Genomic DNA, 13,309 nt, shown 5'->3' with positions numbered 1-13,309 from the left:
TGGCAAATAATTTATCTTATCTGTGAGTCAGTTTCTTCGTATGTAAAATGAAAATAATACTGTTACTGTATATCATGGGATGGCTTTGAAATTAAGCAAGATAGTACATACAGAGTGTTTAGAACAGTCCTTTATAAGTAGTGAACATGGACTAAATGTTATTATAAATACTGTAATGTTTATATTATTAATGTACACATGCACTATATATATGTGTTAATATAAGGATAGATACATATGGATTTTGTATCTTGCTTTTTTCACTAATCTGTTTGTTTTCTTTATTATATTTTTGAACTTTAACACCTTTTAGAAAACTCGCAAACCTAAAGCAAATAAACTTTGGAGTTCATTGGTGATCTTAACTTTCCTCTGAAACATGGCATTTTTGGAAAACCTTTGCTTGAGCATGCTAGCCTTTAACCCAAAGATGTGATGTGTTCAGAAGGAATAGGAGATGACTAATACCCGTGAATGCTTGTGTTGGTTGGTGAAATTTGTATATCCCTTTCCTGAATTGAAAAGATGACTTTTTGGTATGAACAGACTAAAGATCAACCAGGGACTCTTTATCAATATATAAAACGACAGTTTTTTCATTACTAGTATGAATCATATTATGACTAGATTTTAAGTCTGTTTTTATTATTGTGCTCTGCAAAATGATCGATTTGTTATTTGCACTACTTGTGTGGAATTTACTATTGCCGCCTGTTTATATTTTCAGATGTAGCCTGTTGCCCTCCTAAAGATTGCCAGTACTTATAAACTTTTCTTATGGGACTGAGTGGTGATATAATGAATGTGATTTTTTGAATTGTATAATGAAATATATCAACATTTGCAAGACCCGCAAAACCCAACGAACCAGTATTTTTCAAATGAACAATACCTGATGTTACAAAATCATACATGGGTAAAAGATTCATTCGAAGTGTAAGATAGACCAATGAATTTTAATCTAAAACTCATCAGGTTTTGAAGTTGTATCATAAATTTGTGTGTGTGTGTGTGTGTGTGTGTGTATGTATATATATATATAAAATTTTCTGAAAAGCCTTTAAAAATACTTTCTCCTTTTTCCAACTATATATGTGTAAGCCTGGGTTTTCTTTATATACTGTAACCAAAACCCCACATTTTAATAGATTTAATGTAGAAGTGGTTATAGAGTCCAGATGTCTTCTGCAGACATTAAAGATATTTGCACAAATGCAAAAGACTCTTCCAACTATTTTTTATTTGTTTATTTCAGAATATAAAATTATTTTTCATACAATGTATTCTCTAACATGTAAACATTGGTTGTTAATATTAATGAATTAATATTTTCTAATCTTCAGTTTTAATTTCTAATACAGTAAATATTGATATATATAAATCAATGTAAACAAAAGTTCTTTAGGGTTCTTAATATTTAATAGTATAAAAATTAAAAATTGTGTTTAAAATGCTGGAGAGCTGATAGTTTGGATGAAAAGAAACTGAAGAAACATGACAGTTGAATGTAATACATGCTCCTGGGCCGGATACTCTACAGGAGGAAATGGAAACGCTCTAAAGAACATTTTTGGGACAGTTGACAGGATTGGAATATGGACTATGGATTAGATTATAATTGTATCAAGGTAAATTTCTTGAATTTGATAATTGTATTATAGTTAGGTAAGAGAGGAAATACACATTGTAGTTTTAAGGATATAATACATGCAACATATTCTAAACATACATGTACATATATGTAGAAGAGAAAGTGTTAAATGTGGCAAAAACATTACAACTTGGTGAATTCTGCATAATGGCTAAATAGGAGTTCTCTATTATTTGTACAATGTGAAGTTATTTCAAAATAAAAATTAAAAAATTATGAAGTAATATAACGAATCTCTTAGAAGCAGATTTTACAGATTAATTGGTGAGTGTCTTTTTGTGCTTGTGAATGACTGAGGTTTTGAGCAGTGGATAACTGGCTAAGTCCTTTGGAGTTTTCACCGCTTTTCAGAGGACACTCCTTGTGCTCTGCTGCCCCCTAGTGACTTTTATGCTCATCAGCAGTTCATTCTGCAAGTACAAGTTGGGAATTTGGATCACTGTAGTCATCATTTAAAAATAATTTAGTATCAAGTAAAATAATTGTTTTGGGGGAGTGGAGGAGGATACTACTGTGAAGATCTCATGATCTGTTTTGTCTTATAATTTTTAAAAAATTATATTTTTGTTCTTGTGGTTCCTTTGAATTGTATCCTCAGTCTCCCCTTCCCCCCCCCCCGCCCTTTTTTGAAGATAGTATTTATTGGTTCCTGATCTGACAGAAACAGTAGAATTTCCTGTATTTTCTTTCCCTCTCTTTTCTGTGACCACAAATACTAGTCAATAATATTATCTTAGTGTTTTACTTTATAGTCTTAAAATGTTTAGAATTCTGCTAGCCCATAATCTCTCATTTACAATTTGAAAATTCCAAAGGCTCTGAAACCATTTGTTGTCAAAAGCTGTCTGAATTCATTTGGCAACAAAACTTGATGTGAGTTGCTGTGAGATAGTGATAGTCTTATATTTACCACTTGTGTGAATATTCCTACATTTGCTGCAGAGTTACTAATGTTACTAAACTAAACCCCAAGGGTTTTAGATTAGGGATTGTAGACTTGTACCTGATTTGCTTAGCTTTGACTCCCAGTTATGAGGTATGAAGCATCACCAGCTTATACTACTTTCTATCTTTTCTCTCTTCTTTTTATTAGTTGTATAATTTTTACATCCTATTGAAAAAATTTTTATTAGAGTATTTACAATGTTGTGTTATCACATACTATTTTTATATACCATATTTTGTCACTCTTAATCTGATCTTTTTGTCTTAGAGTTGCAGTTAAATATGTTCCCTTATTACTTCCAGTCTTTTTTGTTGAAGTTTCTCTTGTCATTTAGTTTGGTTGGAGTTTTTCTCTACCAGTTACCTTCAGAAGGACTTACATAAACAATAATTTTTGAGTTATTGTATATTCAGAATGGCTGCTCTGTAGACTGTACATTCAAAGGACAGCTTCATTGAACTTAAAACTTTGACTCATATTTTGTTTCTCTGAGTATTGTCTTCTGGTGTTCAGTGTTGTAGAAAGGTCTGATGGCTGCTGGATTTTCTTTTCCTGATTATTGACTGTTTTTTTTTTTTCTTTTGCTGTCTTTTGGTTCTTCTTTTTCTAATTTATAGGAATTACTCTAAGGATTACCACATGCATCTTTGACTCATTAAAGTATAATATAAATTAATTCTTTTATCACTTCCTTGACACTACTAGGACCATATAACACTTCATTTTCATTTACCCTTTCCCATCTGTTAATCTATTGCTGTCATGAATTTTAATTTTACATGTCATTTAGTGCCCCCAAGAAATTATTATTTTGTAGAGTCAGCTTTCATTTATGTTTACCCCTTTTTGGTTTCCTACATTTCTGTGCTTTATTCTGAGATTACTTTTTTTGCATGAAGAACTCTCTTTAGCATTTCTTTGAATGGAAGCCTAATACTGACACATTCTCTCATTTTTTTGCTTGTTTATATGAAAAGTGTCTTTATTTTACCTTAATTCTTTTGAAATTGTGGTAAAACATACATAACAAAATTTACCATTTTAACCACCTTTAAGTGTACAGTTTAATGGCATTAAGTATATTCACATTATTGTGCAATCATCACCATCATCCATCTTCAGAATTTTCGTAATGTTCCCAAACTGAAATTCTGTGCCCATTAAACAATAACTCCTCATTCTCCCCTTTCCCTTCTCCTGGCAGCCACTATTCTACTTCCTGTCTCTATAAATCTGACCCTTCTGAGTACTTCATATATGTGGAGTCATACAGTATTTGTCCTTTTGTGACTGGCTTATTTCACTTAGGATAATGTCTTCAGGGTTTATCTATGTTGTAGCATGTGTCAGAATTTCCTTCTTTTTTAAGGCTGAATAATATTCCATTGTATGTGTACCACATTTTGTTTATCCATTCATCCTTTGATGAACATTTGAATTGCTTCCTCCTTTTGGCTGTTGTGAATAATGCTGCTATGAACATAGATGTGTAAATATTTCTTTGAGTCCCTGATTTCACTTTTTTTGGGTATGTACCCAGAAGTAGAATTACTGGATTATACGGTAAATTATTTTTAATTTTTTGAGGAACTGCCAAACTGTTTTCCATAGTGGATGTACCATTTTACATTGCCTGCCTTAATTTTTAAGGGACTTTTTTTTAAAAAACTAGTTTTAGGATTCTAGGCTGGCAGTTTATTTTTTTCAGCACTTTACTGTATAATTCAATTGTTGTTTGACATATATTTCCTGTTAAAAAGTTAGCTCTTAATCTTAATGTTGTTCCTTTAATATTTTTTACTATGTTTTTGTTTTTCTGCAGTATTGCTATGAGGTGCTTAGGTATAGTTTTCTTTGTATTTATCCTGTCGGGTTTGTAGAGCTTGAAACTGTGGATTGATGTCTTTCGTTAGCTTTGGGAAATAGTTGACTATGATGTTTTAAATATTGCCATTCCCCCATTATAGAAAGACCAGACCTCTTTCTGAAGAGTCACAAATTTAAAACTATTTTCCTAGTAACACTAAGATATTGTTTTCTTCTTTTACTGACATTCTTGTAGGAGAATATAGTGCAGTACCCCAGAGGCTATATGATATGTGAAGACAGTCATTGTTTTAATGGCTAATGTAATATATGCTTGTGTATTCTTATGTTTAAATTCTTATTCAGGTTTAATTTTTAATGTGATAAGTGTCAATAAATATAACCACATATACAAAAGTTCTTGGGGAGCTCCATATTTTTTAAGAGTATGAAAATATCCTTAAGCCAAACAGTTTGAGAACTGCTGGTGTAGGCATTTTGACTCTATCCCATATATTTCATATTTTTTATAGTCATCTGTATTTTATATATTTTTATTTTCCTCTTTATGCTTTTTATTTTTAAATGGGAAGAGTATTCATTTTAATTATGCTCCAAGGTGTTACAGAGCTAAATTAACAAATTTCAGTCAGTATAAAATAGATTTATTGTCAATATTCAGTCATAATACAACCCAGGTAAATGAATCATTACTTTATACAAGGCTCAGATGTTTAAAATCTATCTTAACTTTACACGTGTACTATAAAACGATAAATACTTAAAATGACAATGCAAGGGAAAATATTATAAAAATACAATTGTTGTAGACCCTTGTATGAAAGTTCTTTAAAGTTCTGCCTTAAGGAATAATACCATGCTGCATATCAGAACCAAAAATAAAGTATTTTCCTTGAGGTTACAATGCTCAGCGATATACTGGATGCACTGTAAAGTACCATGCCTGACAAGAATCAAGAGACAAGGCCTTCAATAATGTTGAGAGAAAAAAAAAAGAGAGAGGAGTAATCAATTGTCATATGCTGATTTCTGCTGGATTGGCCTCTTTAAACAATTTACAGTACTGTGGAAGAACTGAAAAAGAAGGGGACCAGTCCCAGCTTCATATAAAGGACTTCCAAATCAGCACAAACTCAGACAATGTTAAAAGGTACTGTTCCCAGTACTCTCCACTCTTCAATCCTTTACATGGACTCCTTGTCCTAAGTCCCTGTTTTTTCTCTAATTTCTTCCTAAGGGCTTACCAAACACACTTTCTGTTTTCTATTATCCAACATACAAACCAAAAGGCATTAAGCAAAACAATATCTGTCAGTCAAGTCAGTTCTAAAGACACCAATTTTGGTTTAGGTATTAATCATGAGATTTAACGCATAACCATCCTTCTTCCACACACACTCCCACCTCCCCTTACATATTGACTCCGTCCTAAACTGTGAGGCAATATGAAGTTTTAAGATTTTTTTTTTTCTTCATCAATGATTTGCCTGTTTCCAAGCTGCTTGGTTGGCAGCAATATCAGGAGCTGTTTGGAATGCTTGGTCAGAATAGATAAGAAGGATGTGATCAGTGAATTACTGTAACCTATCAAAGTGAGCTAATACAGGCAGACATGAAGAATTTACCTTTAGACTTCTCGCACTCATTTCAGAAGGGAGAAAATGTGTCTTAAAAGGGAAAGGAGGGCTTCCCTCGTGGCGCAGTGGTTGAGAGTCCACCTGCCGATGCAGGAGACACCGGTTCGTGTCCCGGTCCGGGAAGATTCCACATGCTGCAGAGCGGCTGGGCCCGTGAGCCATGGCTGCTGAGCGTGTGCGTCCGGAGCGTGTGCTCCGCAATGGGAGAGGACACAACAGTGAGAGGCCCGCGTAACGCAAAAAAAAAAAAAAAAGGGAAAGGAAAAAGATTAGATAAGGAAATACAGGAAAATATTCATACTGTAGTAATAGGAAAGGGAATGCTTATAGCCAACCTACATTGTGGGGAAGTTTCTGACATAAAAATCAAACTTTCTCTCCCATTACTCTTTGCACAAGATTAACAGTTGATTTACATCAAGAGGGGCAGAAAGCCACTAAACACTTTCTTCAAAGGCAGGGAATTTCTTTTTGAAATGAGCATTAGAGAAGGGAGGAAAAGGTAGGGAAAGCTCAGTCAAAGAGGTCCTCAAACATGCATTGTCCCATTGCTATGTACGCTTCCTTTTCATCTGGTGTCATTTGGGCCACCAGCTCTGGTTTCTGGCTCACTTCGCTGTAGGAGAACGGACGGCCAGCCACCGTGACAATGGGGTCATCTGCTCCTTCCTCAAATTCGTCCTCCTCCTCATCCTCTTCCCTATGATATGCAGCCACAGCTGCCGCACAGGGTGGAGAGTCATTGTCTCACTCACTGGTCTCACTCTCAGAGTCACTGCCATTGGCAGTGGTCACAGGAGCAGCTGTCCCCACTGAGCCTGCTGTGGCAGAGGGTGTCTTCTTCTCATGAATGAGCAGCGCTCGCGTGACCTCCTCATTATCATCTGGCCCCGCACGGCCTTCCTCACGCTCCTGAAACGAGTCTATATCTAAGCCACCTTCCTTCATCTCTTCAGAACTGTATGCTCCTTGGACAGTGCTCTCTCTTAACCAAATAGTTCTCTCTTTGGCAGATTTTCTCTCCAGTGAGGCTCGATGAAGATCGTCTTGGTCCTCCATGTTAATGACAACATTCTGAGTGTATAAGTACTCATAAGAGGGACCTTGGTGGCCCATGCTTCCTGGTGGTGCCCACCTGCCAGGCCAGCAGCTGCGGCAGCAGTTGCTGCACGGTCCTTGCTCTGTTTCAGGGCTGGTATTTCTGTGGGTTCTGGCTCAAGTATTTCATAGGCCAAGTTCACATCCTCTGTCTCTCAAAGCAAAGCATAAATGGGCTCAGTTTGTTCATTAAACCTTGCCAAAAGTGTGTGTGCATCTTTTCTGGGCATTGCTGATTCATCTTCTACCTCTGTGTGGCAGAAAATACAGCGGAAAGTTCCTGTCATGGGATCAAAGAGCTGATTATCTTCTAAATCTGTAAAAGTACTACTGCAGATGGGGCATTTGAAGGAGGCCCAGTTGGGGGAATCTCTCTCATCAGTTTTAATCCTCCTTCTCATGTGGTCCAATTTATATTTTACCACATTAACAAGAGTACGATAATTGATAAAGTAGTAGTTGTGGTGAGTGGTTTTCCCATCTGCAGCAGTCTCCACCCTCATTCTGCACTTGATGAATTTGTCTCCCTTTAAATTATTCAAGACTGATCGAAGTTGCTTCTGATCAAACTTGAGCAGCTCCAGCATGTCCTCCTCTTTCACACAGAGGTTTCGGGTCAAGATGTCCAAGGCCAAAGCATGCTCAATGCCGTAAAACCCCCGGATCACATACTTGGCTAAACTGCTTCAATGCTGCAGGAACCTTGGTGAGGACATCTGGAGCTGCCATCTTTAGCAGCAAACTTCAACTTTAAATGTACTGACCAAAGCACATCCTGCATGGGGAGGGCCCTGTGCCACATCATTCAGCCTGTTACCTTTGCCTGAAACACCTTAGGGGACCCAGAGTGAATCCTTGAACACTCCCACTGCAGCTTCCCTCAGCGCCTCCACTACTGGCTTAAACAAGCTGTGCCACTTGTGCGACAAAGAGAACGCCCTATTCCTGCGACCAGCTTTAGAAACCACGTGCTACTTTCCTCTTTATGCTTTAATCTGGATATTTTCTATTAATTTATCTTCACTAATCTCCTCTTGCCGATAAACCATCTGTGGAGCTCTTAATTTTAAAAATTACATTTTCACTTCTGAATTTTCTCAATTTTTTTTTCAAGAGGGTATTAAATTGTTTATTTATTACACATGATAATGGATGATACACAAGCTTCATTCCCATCTATATCTGGTACCATAATCCAATTTAGATATATTGCATAGGATATGCCAACAATCATATATTAATAATCAAAAAACTCCATCACTTGGCTTGGGTGACCCTTTTCACGGTGAACTCCAGGTCACAACGCAGTAACTGTCAGTTCAACTACACCAAGGTTTCGGAAGACAGTAGCTTCTCCACCAAAGCAGGTTGTAAATAAATTTTGAATGGAACCTGGCATCACCCTGAAGGAACTCTAACTTCACACTGTTGGGGTAGTTTACCAAAATGGCTTCAGAGTAGACTAACTTTACACAGCACATTTAAAAAAAAGACACATTTATTCAGCGTCATGATCAGACTATTACATTTAGCAATCAACAGCATGGGTGCAAAAAAAAAAATCTACATTAAAACCCTCTGTTGGAATGCTTTACACTTTCCACAGAACAGAAACTAAAATAACCTGTTATACAATTAGTCACAAATACAGTCCTCGAGTTTTGCCCATACACATGAGTATTGTCTAAAACATGTCTTCTTTGTAGCAGCTAGGCCCTGCCACCACTGTGCTTGGCTGAGTTCACAAATGTGTTGTAACCTGTAGCTTCCCTGTCACCTCTCTGGCTCTCCTCTCCTACTAAGCTTTGTTTCCTGGCAGTAATCAAAACCTTCTGCCACTGCCATAGCTACTGCTGCTTCTGGAACCACCATAGCCACCTTGGTTTCGGGGTTTGGCAAAGTGTTGGCCTCCACCACCATAGGGGCCAGAACTTCTGCCTCCAAAGTTTCCTCCTTTCATGGGTCCAAAATTGGAAGATTGATTGTTGTAACTGCCAAAATCATTGTAGCTTCCACCACCTCCAAAATTGCTTCCATCATTACCAAATCCATTATAGCCATCCCCACTGCCACCATATCCACCACCACCACGGCTGCCACCAAAGCCACCTCGACCACTGAAGTTTCCTCCACGACCAAAGTTGTCATTCCCACCAAAACCACCTCCACGACCACCACCAAAGTTTCCAGAACCACTTCGACCTCTTTGGCTGGATGAGGCACTAGCCATCTCTTGCTTAGATAGGGCTTTCCTTACTTCACAGTTGTGGCCATTCACAGTGTGGTATTTCTGAATGACAATCTTGTCTACAGAGTCATGGTCATCAAAGGTTACGAAAGCAAAGCCTCTCTTTTTGCCACTGCCTCGATCAGTCATGATTTCAATCACTTCAATTTTCCCATACTGTTCAAAATAATCTCTTAGATGATGTTCTTCAGTGTCTTCTTTAATGCCACCAACAAAAATCTTTTTCACAGTTAAGTGGGCACCAGGTCTTTGAGAATCTTCTCTTGAGACGGCCCTCTTTGGTTCCACGACTCTTCCATCCACCTTGTGTGGCCTTGCATTCATGGCCGCATCCACCTCCTCTGCAATGGCATATGTGACAAACCCGAAGCCTCTGGAGCATTTGGTGTTTGGATCCCTCATTACCACACAATCTGTGAGCGTTCCCCACTGCTCAAAATGGCTCCTCAGACTCATCGGTTGTTTCAAAGCTCAAACCTCCGATGAAGAGCTTCCGCAGCTGTTCGGGCTCTTTGGGTGACTCTGACTTAGACATGACGGCAGTGGAGGGGGGCGGGGGAGACGTTAACGATGCTTACTCGGCGGCGTCCACGAGCAGAAAGGAGTAATCTACCGAACGTATCTCTCAATTTTTAAACAGCATAGATTTCAAGGCTCTGGTGAATTTTCCATCTTTCTGTCTATTTTGTTCATCTTTTTCCTCTTATTTTTTCTTATCATATTAATCATAGACATTTCAAAGTCCTTTTCTCATAATTTCAATATCTGGATCATCTGTGGATCTTGATTTTCAGTTACGTGGTCCTCTCCCTTGGCATGCTTGGTAATTTTGGACTTCATGGAGATAAAAAACTCTTGGAGGTTCTGGATAACCTTCTCTTATGGAAGAGAAGGTTAAACTCCCCCCAACCCCGTCTTTTTTGGTAGGGTGGATAGAGTGGCAGTGATCTGAATCCAGTCAGGGACAGAGCTATGGCTATCTCTGGTTCAGTACTGCCTTTTGCTATAGTCCTTCACATTTTCCAAACAGCCTTGGAGTGATGATTAGGGCCCCTTTCCTCAGGTGGACACTGCATTCTAATCTTTACTCCATACCTCAAGACTACCTAAAACTGTTCTGCTTCTCAGAGGCTTTTTGCTTGTTGTCTTAGCCTCTTGCCCGCTGTAGGTTAAGAATTCGGTGCATGTATTGAGGGAAAAACAGAAGAGTGTTGTGTTTTTTACCATTTTTCCTCTCTAGGATCTTTACCTCTTGTCTCTAATTTATGTCACTTCAGTGCCACAAAACTGTCAAAAGCTGATTTCTCTACCTCTTCTGCTTGATTCCTATACTGGAAACTTAGCCTCTTGGGTGCAGACTTGGCAAATATCTTGGGAAAAAGTGACTAAAGAATGTTGGCACTCCCCTTCTCATTCTTCCCATGGTCTCCAGCATTTTGTTCCCTTAATTTCTGATCATCTTAGCAGCTCTGTAAGTCAACCAAGAAAGAACATCAAAAATAGGTATGCAGAAAGCCTGGATAGGTGTCAGTTCAGATTGGAGCAGGGGAAATGGGAGCATCAAGAGAGAGTTTTCCAGAAAAAGGGGGGGAGATACCAAAAAGAAAGGAATGGTAATCTTAGTATACAACCTGGCTTAAAAGTGAAGAATATTTATATAGTTAAACTAATACAAATGTTTATTGGTTTTAAAGACAAAGTACTGGTAAACCATAAAAGACAATTATGATTCTGGAACAGAATATATATGTTATTAACCCAACCCAGTCAATGTAAAATTCACTTCAGCAGTTGGAAGAAAGTGAGGAAAAGAAATGAAGAGAAAGTAAGGGAGAGCTAATGCCTCACTTTGCATAATTAGGGGGTCAAGGTAGTCATAGATAATGATGTAAGAAATAAAAGCATAAGTATATTATTAAGAAATAAAAGTACAATATTAAGCACAGTATATTAAATTACAAAAATAACCTTTAGAAAAACTAAAAGTGGTATAAGTATGTTGAGAGGAGAGGGAGGGGGAATGATATGGTATGATGAGGTAAATCTGCTCTGATTATAGCAGAAAGACAATATCTAAACTGATTAAAAAAAAAGCAATATTATTATATGTTTTACAGATATGGGCTTACCTCCACAAAATTAAGACCAGAAACATTTTTAAAAGCTCCAAGTGGTTTTCTCTGGAATATTAAAATGGAAATCCAAGAAGCTTAAAGATCCTCAAGCAGGGTAAACACAAGCAACAAAACTACACCAAGGCACCACAAAAGGAATCACAACAATAGCTCAAAAGATGGGAAGGGGGAAATGGAAGTATACTTAATTAATTAAAAAGAAAACAGGAAAAGAGGAAATCATTTACATTAATATAATTACCTATTTGACTAGGTTTAAGTCTGTTATCTTGCTATTTATTATTCATTTGTCCCATCTGTTCTTTGTCCCTTTTTTTCTCTTTTCTTACTCTCCTTAACTAAATTAGATTAACTGAATATATTTTAGGATTCAATTTTCCCCCACTATTGTCTTATTCAGTATACCTTTTGTTATATATATATTTTAGTGGTTGCTGTAGGGTTTACAATATGCATCTTTAACTTATTACGTTTGCTATTGCCTGAATGTTTTGTGTCCCTTCAAAATTCATATGTTGATACCTTACCACCACCCCCCACTCCCCCTGCCAGTGTGATGATATTAGGAGATGGGGCCTTTGGGAGTTAATTAATTCATGAGGAAGTCATGAGAGTGGAGCCCTCTTGAAAGGGATTTGTGCCCTTGTAAGAAGAGACATGAGAGCTTGCTCTCTCTCTCTCTCTGTTCTCTGCACTGTGAGGATGCAGTGAGAAGATGACTGTCTGGTAAACCAGGAAGCTGGCCCTCACCAAACACTGGATATGCTGTGCTTTGATCTTGGACTTCTCAGCCTACTGAACTGTGAGAAATAAATTTTTATGAAGCAACTCAGTCTATGTAATTTATTATAGCAGCCTGAACTGATTAAGACAACAGTTTGCCTTCAAATGATATTATACCTATTCATATATAACATAAGATCCTTGTAACAGTATACTTTTATTTCCCCCATTGACCTTTGAGTTATAGTTAGCATGTATTTTACTTCTACATATGTTATGAATTCCACAATTCATTGCTATTTTTATTATTTTTTTTTTTTTTGCGGTACGCGGGCCTCTCACTGTTGTGGCCTCTCCCGTTGTGGAGCACGGGCTTCGGACATGCAGGCTCAGCAGTCATGGCTCACGGGCCCAGCCGCTCCACGGCATGTGGGATCTTCCCGGACCGGGGCACGAACCCGTGTCCCCTGCATCGGCAGGCGGACTCCCAACCACTGCGCCACCAGGGAAGCCCCCATTACTATTATTTTTGCTTTAAACTTTCAGTTATCTTTTAGATAAATTTAAAAAATGATAAAAATCTTTATATTTATCATTTCCTATGCTATTTATTCCCTTGTATATATCCATATTTTGACCTGATTTTATTTCTTTTCACCTAAGGAACTTACTTTAATGTTTCTTGTAGTGCAGGCATGCTGGAAACAACTTCTCTAAGATTTTGTCTGAAAAAAAAAATCTTTGTTTGTCCTTAGGTTTTGGAGAATATGTTTGCTGGCTATAGAATTCTAGGTCTAAAATTTTTCCTTCAGCACTTTGGAGATATCTTTCCATTGTCTTCTTGCTTACATAATTTGGATGACAAATCTGCAGTCATTTTGTTTGTTTGTTTGTGTTTTTTTCCCTCCTCTGTATCCTTTTAAGTTTTTTTTTCCTCATTTTTTTTTTTCTTACTGGTTTTCAGCAACTCCAAGAAGCCTTTTCTGATTAATCCAATTCCACAGTGAACATTATGTTTTTATAATGCTGTACAGATTTAGGTGT

The 13,309-nt window shown here is 37.4% G+C and overlaps 1 protein-coding gene and 2 pseudogenes across 4 annotated transcripts in view; 1 reads left to right on the top strand and 2 right to left on the bottom strand.

Moving 5' to 3' along the window:
• EXOC6B (exocyst complex component 6B) overlaps positions 1–13,309 on the top strand; it is a 730,495-nt gene that overhangs the window by 55,335 nt on the left and 661,851 nt on the right. The window lies entirely within an intron of this gene.
• LOC309815870 (general transcription factor IIE subunit 1-like) lies at positions 6,516–7,908 on the bottom strand (annotated as a pseudogene). The gene has a single exon. The product of its transcript is annotated as a general transcription factor IIE subunit 1-like (transcript).
• On the bottom strand, positions 8,594–10,025 carry LOC309815869 (heterogeneous nuclear ribonucleoprotein A1-like; annotated as a pseudogene). Its single transcript has one exon. The product of its transcript is annotated as a heterogeneous nuclear ribonucleoprotein A1-like (transcript).

Source organism: Mesoplodon mirus, assembly GCF_964341445.2.
Source record: "Mesoplodon mirus genome assembly, chromosome: 14".
In the NCBI taxonomy this organism is placed as follows: Eukaryota; Metazoa; Chordata; class Mammalia; order Artiodactyla; family Ziphiidae; genus Mesoplodon; species Mesoplodon mirus.
This window is presented reverse-complemented; position numbering and strand designations above follow the sequence as displayed.